General features: G+C 41.1%; 1 long non-coding RNA gene across 1 annotated transcript in view; it reads right to left on the bottom strand.

The window, feature by feature from the left end:
- Nucleotides 1-1,695: 1,695 nt before the first annotated feature.
- LOC145721527 (uncharacterized) overlaps nt 1,696-12,427 on the bottom strand; it is a 31,770-nt gene continuing 21,038 nt past the window's right edge. Inside the window, exon 3 of the long non-coding RNA XR_014145255.1 lies at nt 1,696-2,054. This is a non-coding gene — a long non-coding RNA (uncharacterized LOC145721527). The remainder of the gene's footprint in view (nt 2,055-12,427) is intronic.

Here is a 12,427-nt window from a genome sequence, read left to right as displayed (position 1 = left end):
CTTATTTTGAAAGAAGGTTTTGAGTTAAAGCAGGAGTTGGCACTTTACAGCCCACAGGCCAAATCTGGCCTGCGATCTGCCTTTGTAAATAAAGTTTCATTAGAGCTCGCTGTGTTCATTTATGTATTGTCTATGTTTTTGCACTACGGTTGCAGAATTGAGTAGTTTGGAAGTGACTATATGTCCCACAAAGCCTAAAATACGTACTCACGGCTTTTTACAAAGTAGGTGGCCAACCCCTGAGTGTAATCCTCAGTTTCAGCCATACACAATTGTGTATTTCTTATAATCCAATGAGCTTTGTAAAGGTAATACATTTGTTGTATTGAAAAATGTTTTGATCCCCTGGTTTTCCCCAACTTTTTCGTACTTAGAAAAAACTTTGAAGAACATCTTATACCTTTAACATAGATTAGGTAAAATTTTGCCATGTTTGCTTCATCTGTTCATCTCTCTCCGTGTACATGTATACATACATGCCTTTTTTTTTTTTGCTGCTGCTGCTGCTGTTGAATTATTTGAAAGTCACAGATACCGTGCTCCTTCAGCATACACCTCTAAGAATGAGAGCATTTTGCTATACAACTGTCTTTTCTGTAGCACTTTGTTCATCTCTGTGTTCCCATTTATAAACTGTAGAAATTCTAAGTATTGTACATTAGTTATCTATTGCTTACTTGTGGTAGCCTGAATAATGAATGGCCCCCTAAAGACTTCCATGTCCTAATCCCTGAAATCTGTGTATATGTTACCTTACATGGCAAAGAGGACTTTGCAGATGTAATTGAGGAATTAAAAATATATCCTGGATTATGTGATGGGCTCAGTGTAATCACAAGGGTCCTTATAAGAGGGAGGCAGGTGAGTTAAAAGCAGAGGAGGTGATAAGTAGTAAGAGAAATGTGACAGTACCACAGCTGCTCACATTGAAAATGGCAAGGCTCAGAGTTTTCACACCCAGTTTCAAAGCCATCAACTCCTTTTTTTTTTTAAACAATCCTTCCCTTAATTTCTCTCTCCTTTTGCATTTTACTATAATTATCAAGAAAAAACTTGGTGGCATCTTCAACATTTCCTTGCTTGGAAATTTCTTTAGCTGGACTATCCAGTTCATTTGCCTCATTTTCTACTTTCTGTATAACTGCAAGTGACAGGGTTGCTGAACTTTCTGTTACTACGTAACAAAGATCCCCCGGCCTCCAATTTCTAATCAGATGTCCCTACCTTCCTTAAAACCTTATAGGCAGCCTCCTTAAAGTCCTTATAGCTACCTCCTACTGCCCAATTACAAATAGAACCCTACTCGGGCGCCTGGGTGGCTCAGTCGGTTAAGCGACTGCCTTCGGCTCAGGTCATGATCCTGGAGTCCCAGGATCGAGTCCCGCATCGGGCTCCCTGCTCGGCGGGGAGTCTGCTTCTCCCTCTGACCCTCCCCCTTCTCATGTGCTCTCTCTCTCTCTAATAAATAAATAAAATCTTTATAAAAAAAAATAAATAAAGTTTCACTGGGCGCCTGGGTGGCTCAGTCGGTTGAGCGACTGCCTTCGGCTCAGGTCATGATCCTGGAGTCCTGGGATCGAGTCCCGCATCGGGCTCCCTGCTCGGCGGGGAGTCTGCTTCTCCCTCTGACCCTCCCCCCTCTTATGTGCTCTCTCTCATTCTCTCTCAAATAAATAAATAAAATCTTTAAAAACAAAACAAAACAAATAGAACCCTACTCATGACACCAAAATCTGTATTAGTTATCTACTGGCACTTGAAAATTTAAGGTGATTAGCAGCTCAAAACAGCAAGCATATTATTACACAGTTTCTGAGGACTAGGAATCCAGGTGCAGTTTATCTAGATGCTTCTGGTCCAGGTCTGTCGTGAGGTTGTAGTCACACTGTCAGCCAGAGTGGCAGGCATTTCAAGATTCAATTGGAAGAGGATCCCTTTCCAAACTCACTCACGTGACTGTTGGCAGGTCTCAAGTCCTTGTTGGTCACTGGTTGGAGATATCAGTTCTTTGGCACAGAGACCTCTGCATGAAGCTGTTCACAGCATGCAGCTGGCTTTCCTCAGAGCAAGGAAGCAAAGAGCAAGAGAGATTACCCAAGAGAGAAGATACAGACTTCTTGTGACCTAATCTCAGAAGTAACATCCCATCATTTCTGCCATATTCTAGTTGTTAGAAGCAAGTTACTAGATTCAGTTCACACTCAAAGGAAGGGGATTACACAGGTCATTGATACCTGGCAGGAAACGTAGGGGCCCAATCTCAGAGGCTGCTTACCACAGATAACAAGACACTTGTATCTCAGAATGAGCCACAAACACTTTTAGTGTGAAAACAGTTTATTAGAGAAAGTTTAATCTCCGTAAGATCAAGCCACATTCAGAGTTTGGCCTCATAACATTTCTGAGAGTTTCTCCTATAACTTGTAGAAGTTTGACCATCTGAAACCCTTAGGGAATCAGTCATTCTAGTCAAGTTTCTGGATAGATCTGTCCCAGATCAAATCTTAATTAATAATTTGGTGTAGAATTCCTTCTGTATTTGATCACATGCTTCCTTACCTTCTTAAATAAATTACTGACCATATTTTAAAATTTTATTTCATCAAAAGAAAATTAATCATTGTATGTGTTATATAGGAAAAATGCTGCCCCCCCCCTTACACAGGATATAGAATTGTCTCTTTTCTTTCTTTTTTTTTTTTTTTAGATTTTATTTATTTACAGAGAGAGAAAGAGATGGCGAGAGAGGGAACACAAGCGGGGGGAAGTGGGAGAGGGAGAAGCAGGCTTCCCGCTGAGCAAGGAGCCCAATGTGGGGCTCAATTCCAGGACTCTGGGATCATGACCTGAGCCAAAGGCAGACACTTAATGACTGAGCCACCCAGGCGCCCCTGTTGGTCTCTTTCTTAACTCAAGGCTTCCTGTCTGCCTTTTTATAATTTGTGTCTTGTTTTGTCACTTTGCAGTTATCAGTACTTGCCCATTGCCTATGTGTTTGCTGTATCTAATTGCTGTTAGTTGAAACTAAATAACTTAGGTTGAATAAAACCCTGTGTGAAGGAAAAGGGACCTGTGGAGGGTTGAATCTGCAGTCTGCACGTCACATTAATGACATTTACTAACTGCTGCTAGTTGCTCCCAGACTTTTGTTTACATTTTAGTTGTAAATTGTTAACTACATATAGGTGAGGCTGCAGTAATGGTGAAGTGGTATTGGGCTTAGTGGGTCAGTTCCTAATTAATTTTATGAGAAAGCTGAAAGTGACCTGAGGACAAATAATCAGTATTGTATATTGCTTGCTTCAGACAATATTCTGAACCTTTTCTTTCTTGGATTTTTGAAACTTCTCAGGCAATTTAGGCAAAGTCTCCTCCCTTCTTTAGCTCTGTATTCTAGGTAATTTCACAATTAAAGGCTGTACTTATAATAAAGTTAATTATACTTCACTTCAAAAATCTGAACCTGATTTCAGACTATAAACCCAAAGCAGCAAATATAATTTACTTTTATATTTGAGTGATTTCTTTGGAAATTCTATCTGTTGGCAGCCATAGCCTCTCAAATGGAAACACACTGTCAGTACCACAAGTAAAAGCTATTAAGCTTTTAAATATGTGGAACTCACATTTTTATATGCATTTCTTTTAGACTTTATTAAGTGCTTTGCTCTGAGTGGCTCAAAAGCAGTGCAGTAACCTTATAATTTGTTAAACACAGACCTGGAAGGCCTACTAGAGAGGGTGAAGGTGGAACTGAGAAAGCAGTCCCCCTTTGATACTCAGGCTTTGAGAAACTGCCTTCAAACTCACCAAGTATTAGAGCTCAGAGGGGAGCAGTTTAAAACCTCTTAGTCTTTCCTCATACCTCCAGTCTCTTGCAAATAATTAACAGTAAAGCTAAAGACTATGGGAATTACATGTCTCTCCTATCTTTTTTTTATCTTTTTTCTCTGTACAACATAGAATTTCTTTTCCAGTAGTGGTATGTTCCTCTATTTAGCAATTCCATAAATAGTGGCAACCTCCAGACACAAGTTACCTACCAGGACTTCAGAGAGTGTACATACTATGGGTGTACCTTCATACATGGAGAAAGAACACTGGCCAAAAAAACAAAAGGGCCAGCTGAGGAAGCACAACTGTAATTAGCCTCAATCTTCAAATACAGAATTTCAGTCAACTTTTTGTGCTTCAAAGCCAAGACGCACAGGATATTTGCAGAACTTCTCTAGCACGAAAGAGACCAAAAGAAAGAGAAAAGGGAATCACAGAGGAAATAAAAACAATGTAATGAGCAAAAGAAAATGTAAATGATAGGGCGCCTGGGTGGCTCAGTCGTTAAGCGTCTGCCTTCAGCTCGGGTCATGATCCTGGGGTCCTGGGATCGAGCCCCGCGTTGGGCTCCCTGCTCCATGGGAAACCTGCTTCTCCCTCTCCCACTCCCCCTGCTTGTGTTTCCTCTCTCGCTGTCTCTCTCTGTCAAATAAATAAATAAAATCTTAAAAAAAAAAAAAGAAAATGTAAATGAACTACAATTAATGTTCTTGTAGAAATAAGACGAAGGAATAAGAACAAGATGATTTTTGGGCGCCTGGGTGGCTCGGTCAGTTAAGTGTCTGCCTTCAGCTCAGGTCATGATCCCAGGGTCCTGGGATCGAGTCCTGAGTTGGGCTCCCTGCTCAGCGGGAAGCCTGCTTCTCCCTCTGCCTGCCACTCCCCCTGCTTGTGCTTTCTCTCTCTCTGACAAATGAATGGATAAAATCTTTATTAAAAAAAAAGAAGAAGAAGATGGTTTAAAAAAACAGAATTTAAAAATTTGGAAACTAAAAATATGAGAGATGAAATTTAAAATCAGTAAAAGAAAAAATCAGTAAAGTTGAGAAAATCTCTTAGAAAGTAGAACAAAAGGACCAATAGATGACTTGGAAAGAAAAAAAAATTAGAGGCTTTATTCAGGTGGTCCAGTATTTGACTAATTGGAGAAAAATAGGGGCGCCTGGGTGGCTCAGTCATTGAGCGTCTGCCTTCGACTCAGGTCATGGTCCCAGGGTCCTGGGATCGAGCCCCGCATCAGGCTCCCAGCTCAGCGGAGAGCCTGCTTCTGCCTCTCCCACTCCCCCTGCTTGTGTTCCCTCTCTCACTGTGTCTCTGTCAAATAAATAAAATGTTTAAAAAAAAGAAAGTGATGATGAGGAAATAATCAATGTTGTAATATAAGGACATTTCCAGGAACAGAAGGACATGTATCTCCAGTATGAATGAAGAAAACGAGTCTCATCAAGACACATTATCATGTAATTATAGAACACTAGGGGTAAAAAGAAAATTCTTAAAGCTTCTAGAGTGAAAACAAAGGTCATATAGAAAGGACCAGGAATTAGAATCATATCAGCCTTGTCAACCCAAACATGGGAAACTAGAAGAGAGTGGAGCAATGCCATAATTTCAAAAAGAAAATTACTTATCTAGAATTACATAACCAGATAAACTTTCAATCAAGTATTAGGATAAAATAAAGACATTTTCAGACATGCAAAATCACAAAAGATTTGCCTTTTTAAAAAAGATTTATTTATTTTAAAGAGATAGGGGTTGGGGAGGGCAGAGGTAGAGAGAGAATCTCAAACAGACCCCCGCTGAGTGCAGAGACCGACACGGGGCTTGATCTCACAACCCTGACACTATGACCTGAGCTGAAATCAAGAGTTGGACACTTAACCAACTGAGCCAGCCAGGGGCCCCCAAAATTTGCTTCTTATACACCCTTTCTCAGGAGCTACTGAAGAGTGTACCAAAGATGATGGATTAACCAAGTAAATGGAAGACCTGGGCAAGGAAATGGGAATCAAAACCAGAGAGGTATGAAGAATATCCAGGATAGATATTCTTGGAAAATCCCAAGACAACACCTGAGCAGGAAACCTAGAGAACAAGCAGTTCAGATGGAAGTAAACAGAGGGTTTCAAGAAGGATGTTTTGGGAAAGGGGAAAAAATGAAAGAGGGAATGTAAATGCCAAGAATCATATATTACCTAGAGCAGAAATCTCCCGCTGAAGTCAGTACTGTTGGGAATGCATAAACTATAAATGATGAATTGCCAGAGGCTCAGTGAGAGTTCAAAAGATTGAGAGTTTAAAAACTCCAGGGGCACAGTCTTAGGGGACCCCCCCAAACTCTCATGAATTTTACCTCCAGGAGCCCCACAAGGTTCTCTGGGTGAAGATCAGAGAAAAATCCCTGGTGCTCTGACAGAGGGAAGGGGAAAGTAACCATTTTAAAATAAGCTTGGGGGCGCCTGGGTGGCTCAGTTGGTTAAGCGACTGCCTTCAGCTCAGGTCATGATCCTGGAGTCCTGGGATCGAGTCCCGCATTGGGCTCCCTGCTCAGTGGGGAGTCTGCTTCTCCCTCTGACCCTCTTCCCTCTTGTGCTATCTCTCATTCTCTCTCACTCAAATAAATAAATAAATAAAAATTTAAAAAATAAATAAGCTTGGGATACTAACAACATCTTGAGTTCAAAGTAGACTATTTTGCCAAAGCCTAACCAGCTTGGGGGAAGGGAACTGCCCAACTCTAGCCCCTCCAGTTTTTCTGTCTTACCTAAAGGGGAGGGAGGGGAAGCTGAGAAGCACTTAACAATGGTTACAGCCCAGGCACACAGACTCACTAAAATACTTAGATGTAATTATGGAAGTATAGAACACTTTCTCCCCCACCCCCCAAACACACATACCCTGCCACCACACCAATCAGGCTCTTGTATAATAACAGTGGATTACTACTAAAAGAACTACAATGCTCAGATTCTATTTTTAAAAGAAGTCTCTAGGGAAACCCCAGAACAACAAGGAGTACAAAAACAAGGACACTTGAAAAATTTTAGCCTCTGATACGTACAGTTCCAACAAACAGTGAACACAGGCTGATTCCTAGCCAGATAAACTTAAAACCTCACACTAAAGGCTTATTTACTTTGTCCCTTTTACTCAGTATATCATGTCCACTTCTAACAAAAAAAGCTACAAGATGTGCTAAAAGGCAAAAAACAGTTGGAAGAGACAATAGAAAGTATTCCAACTGGATTCATATATGCCAGAAATTTTGGAATTATCAGACTAGGAATTTAAAATAACTATGATGAATATGCTAAGGACTTTGATGGGAAAAGTGAATGTAAGCATAGAGATGGAACTAAGAAAGACTCAAAAGGAAATGCTATAGAGGGGCGCCTGGGTGGCTCAGTCTGTTAAATGTCTGCCTTCAGCTCAGGTCATGGTCCTGGGGTCCTGGGATCAAGCCCTGCATCGGGCTCCCTGCTCAGCGGGGTTTCTCCCTCTCCCTCTGCCCCTCTCCCCGACTCGTGCGTTCTCTCTTTCTCTCTCACTCTTTCAAATAAATATTTTTAAAAAATCTCTTCAAAAAAAAAAAAAGAAGGGGCGCCTGGGTGGCTCAGTTGGTTAAGCGACTGCCTTCGGCTCGGGTCATGATCCTGGAGTCCCGGGATCGAGTCCCACATCGGGCTCCCTGCTCAGCGGGGAGTCTGCTTCTCCCTCTGACCCTCCTCCCTCTCATTCTCTCTGTCTCAAATAAATAAATAGAATCTTTAAAAAAAAAAAAAAAAAAGGCTACATACTGTATGAGCGCAACTCTGTGACATTGTGAAAAGGCAGAATTGGAGACAGTAAAAAGATTGGGGGAAGGTAGGGAGGGATAAGTCATTGGAGCACAGGATTTTTATGATAATGGAACTATTCTGTATTTACTGTAATAGTGGATATGTGTCATTATGCATTCATCAAAACCCACAGAAAGTACAACACAAAGAGTGAACCCTAGTGCAGACTAAAGACTTTAATTAAGAACAGTCTATGACTACTACTTCATTAATTGTAACAAATGTACCACAGTAATGCAAGATTTTAATAGGGGGAACTGTAGGAGAGGGAGAGGACGTATATAGGACTCTACTTTCTGCTCAGTTTTTCTGTAAACCTAAAACTGCTCTAAAAACTAGAGTCTACTAATTAAGAAATATATGAGGCTGGGCGCCTAGGTGGCTCAGTTGGTTAAGCGACTGCCTTCGGCTCAGGTCATGATCCTGGAGTCCCTGGATCGAGTCCCGCATCGGGCTCCCTGCTCGGCGGGGAGTCTGCTTCTCCCTCTGACCCTCCCCCCTCTCGTGCTCTCTCTATCTCAGTCTCTCTCTCAAATAAATAAATAAAATCTTAAAAAAAAAAAAATATATGAGGCTATTACTAACTTTAGCTAAAATAACAAGCTGTGTAAGAAAATGTAAATATATGATATTTATATTGTCATAAGAGTTGAAACTTACAGAATGTGACTTTAACCAGAAATAATTATGTAATTTTTGAGAGAGTAGAGGAAGGGAAGTGTTGCAGACCTGGTATCCTCATCTCTCATAATGGAAAATGGGTAACAGAAGTGAACGTCCATGCTCCTATCTGAAGGCGTTTCCTTCCCTTAGGTACCCAAGTCCATCTCCCCACGTCTCCTGTATCATCAGATTTTGTTCTCCAGCAGGATCTTTCCCATCAACAAACAAATATACCCTCAGTTCTTCTTTCTTAACATTAACACACACACACCCATACTTCTTGATTCCAGTTGCCCTGCCATTTCTTTGCTTCCCTTTACATCAAAACTGAAGTTTTCTGTACTCCCTGTCTCCAGTTCCTTGCCATTCTCTTACATCCACTCCATACAGAATTTCACAGCTACCATTCTATTTAATTTGCTCTTGTCAAATTGACGGTGACCTTCATGTTGCTATATCGAGTGGTCAGTTATCGTCTTAGCTCCCAGCCTCTTTTGACACAATTGATTACTACCTCCTTGATAGGTTTCCTTCACTTGGTTTTAAGGACACCACTTTTTTTGTTTTCCTTCTGTGTTACTGGTAGCTTCTTTTCAGTCTTTGCTGTTTCTTCCTCTTCTCCCTGACCTCTTAATGCTAGAATGCCCCCATATCTCAGTCTTAAGTCCTCTGCTATTGTGTCTCTACCCTGAGCCCCTGGGTTATCTTATCAGGTATCAGGGCTTTAAATACCATCTGTAAGTTGATGATTTTCAAATTTATATATCCCAACCAAGACTTCTATGAACTCTAGGTTTGTATATCCAGTTGTTGACTTGACATTTTCATTTATTGTTTAATAGACATCTCAAGCTTAACATACCCAAAACTAAACTATTGCTCTTCCCCCTGAAAATATGCTGTAGCCAGAATATTTCCCAATTCAGTTAATGGCAACTCCGTATTTCCACTTGGTAGTTGCTTAGGCCAAAAACCTTGGAATTATCCTTGACTCCCCTCTGCTCTCTCACATCCCACATCCAGTCTGTGTAATTAGGTGTAATTAGAAAAATAAAGATCCACAAACGTACCACTTCTCACCATCTCCTTATCATCCTCTCTTGTCTGGATTACTGCTATAACCTCCATACTTCTATCCTTGGCCCTCTACCATGTAAACAGAGCAATTAGGATGATCCTTTTAAAATGCAAGTTCAATCATGGTACCTATTTGCTTCCCATTTCACTACATTGGACAAAATACTTAATTTCTCTGTGACTTAGTTCTTCATTTGTAAAATAGGAATAAATAATACCTCCTTCCAGAGATTGTGGGACTCAATGAGATAATACATAGGAAGCACCCACTTAACACCAACCTGAGACAATAATGTTTACCTGCTGTTCTTACTATTTTTATTTCCCAAGGCACCCTCCAAATCAGGAGCCTACTTTTGTCTCTTCATCATGCCTTTGGGGCTTGAGGTGAGAGGGTTTGTAAGAATGTTTAGATTCTGAGTGCCTAGTTCATTGCTGTCAAGCACAATCCTCAATCCATTAGTACCAGAGAAGAGCATCTGTTCATTTAACCAAAGGAAATTCCATACCTAACTTTGCTGTTTTTATAAGCAATGTAGTGCTGGGTTTCCTTCACTAAATAGGAATTGCTTTGTCAGTAGAAAGTGTTCTTTTTGTCGGTACCATAGTTTCTATCTTTTGAAGCATTTGTTCTCTAAAGGATAAGGAAAGGAGGCAGCTTCCCACTTACTTTTTGATTGAGCCTTTTATCTAATGTCTTATCCTGACCCCTTTTTGGTTTTTTATTAAATTTGTGACATCATATAGTTAGGGGTGTTTTCCCCCCTTATAAGTCTTACCTCTCTGGAACTGTTGGTTCCTGGAAGACTCTTACAATATTTCATATTCCCACTCATATTTTCTGTCATGCCTTGCTGGTTTTTATAATGAACTGAGAAAAGGGAAGATTTAACCATAAGATTTGCTAATGGTAATAAAAGACAAGACAGTGCTGGGTGGGGCCTTCTGAGCCTCACTCTGCCACTGACTTGCTGTGTAACCCCCCGGGCTTTCATTGAACCTTCTGCTTGAATTCTAGCAGAAGAGACTAGCTAAAAGAGAGGAGAGTCAGTTTCTGAGTCAGAGGATATGAGGAGTATAAGAAAAATTGCTTGGGGACCTAACCCACTAACTGGAAGAGGGACTAGGGCAAATCTGCCTTGTTCTGTTCAGTAATGCAGCCAGGGTACAGGATCCTAAGCCTGCTTAGGGTATGCCCTAGGGGCTTGGAAGGTGGGGGCTGGGACACAGTTACGTGAATGGAGGGAGAAGGAAAGACACCTGAGAATCTGGTAAAACAAAAAACAAGAAAAACATCCTATTGGCTTGAGCCCCTGTGCTGGATTTAGTGCCTGCTTGCAGACAGGCACAGTGGAAGTCAGAACTAACATGATACACAGCGCCAGGGGCTTAGCTACTTCCTACATCAGAAAGCTGCAACAGTAATACAATGTCATATGTCAATTATATCTCAGTAAAGTGGGGGTGGGAGAGGCACGGTGCAGGAAGCTAGAACAATTTTTGGCCTGTGGTGATAGGGTAGAACAAAGAGGATTCTTCTTACATGCAGATTCTTTTTTTTTTTTCTTCAAGATTTTATTTATTTATGTGACAGAGAGAGCGAGAGAGGGAACACAAGCAGGGGGAGTGGGAGAGGGAGAAGCAGGCTTCCCGCTGAGCAGGGAGCCCGATGAGGGGCTCGATCCCAGAACCCTGGGATCATGACCTGAGCCGAAGGCAGACACTTAACGACTGAGCCACCCAGGCGCCCCTTACGTGCAGATTCTTCAGGGAGGAGCTAGACCAGACCCCCTGTTGAGCTGGGATTATTTGAGGGTATGACAGAGATGGTGGTAACTTTTGAAACAGTCCTAGTGGATGCAGTGTTGTTATCCTGCACCCACCTTAGCTTGCATCATGATGCATCTCTGAAGACATGCCTTGCCCAAAAGTCCAATGTCTCTGTTTTAAATTTAGGCTTCTAAGAGACCATAAAGAATGGAGCAGGTTTTAGAAATTGTAGAGAAAGAGACAGGCAAAAGGTACAGTCATTTCAGAGGGAATGCTGCTACTTTTAGAAGTGGATCAGTCATCTTATAACCAAGTAAGAATCCATTAGGTCTGTGGGCTTTAGGAGTCACCATTTAGAAGATTTTTTTTTTTGCTCGGAGAGGCTACTCAGTGACTCTCTTCCCAATAACCATCTGTAGTTTCTGACCATACTTTCTCAGGTTCAGCAGTTATCAAACTTTGGCTAATGGAGACCTTCTTTACTCTTGATTGGCACAAATAGTTCCCAGTTTTTTTGCTGTTGCAGTGTTGAAACAAACATCCTTGTATTTAAAGTGTGTGTGTGTGTTAGCAGTAAATTTTTAGTATTAAGTTACTGGCTTAATTTGTTCAATTTTGTTCTTGAAGTATAACATGCAGAAAAATTACACAAATCATAGCTCTATTAATGATATAAAACAAATACACCTAGGACGCCGGGGTGGCTCAGTCGGTTAAGTGTCTGCCTTCAACTTAGGTAATGATCCCAGGGTCCTGGGATAGAGTCCCACGTCAGGCTCCTTGCTCAGTGGGGGGCCTGCTTCTCCCTCTGCCTGTGCTTGCTCTCTCTTTGACAAATAAATAAATAAAAATCACTAAAAAAAAAAAAAAATACACCTTCACAATTGCTACCCATATCAAGACAAAATTCCCAGCACCCTGGAAGCCTCTTTCATCTCCTTCACAATCACTACCACTTCCCTCCTCCCCAGAGTAAACAGTATCCTGATTTCTAACATCATGAAGTTGTTTCGCCTTTTTAGAAACTTTAAGATACTTAAATGGAGACATGTATATCATTTTTAGGGGTCTCGCTTTTATCCCCTTCCTCATTATGTGTTGTGATTCATAGCAGTAGTTCATTTTTCTTTCTTTTTTTTTTTTTTTAAAGATTTTATTTATTTATTTGAGAGAGAGAATGAGATAGAGAGAGCATGAGAGTGGGGAGGGTCAGGGGGAGAAGCAGACTCCCTGCTGAGCAG

This window comes from Leptonychotes weddellii, chromosome 5 (assembly GCF_054177405.1).
Source record: "Leptonychotes weddellii isolate Sample4059 chromosome 5, ASM5417740v2, whole genome shotgun sequence".
Lineage (NCBI taxonomy): Eukaryota > Metazoa > Chordata > Mammalia > Carnivora > Phocidae > Leptonychotes > Leptonychotes weddellii.
This window is presented reverse-complemented; position numbering and strand designations above follow the sequence as displayed.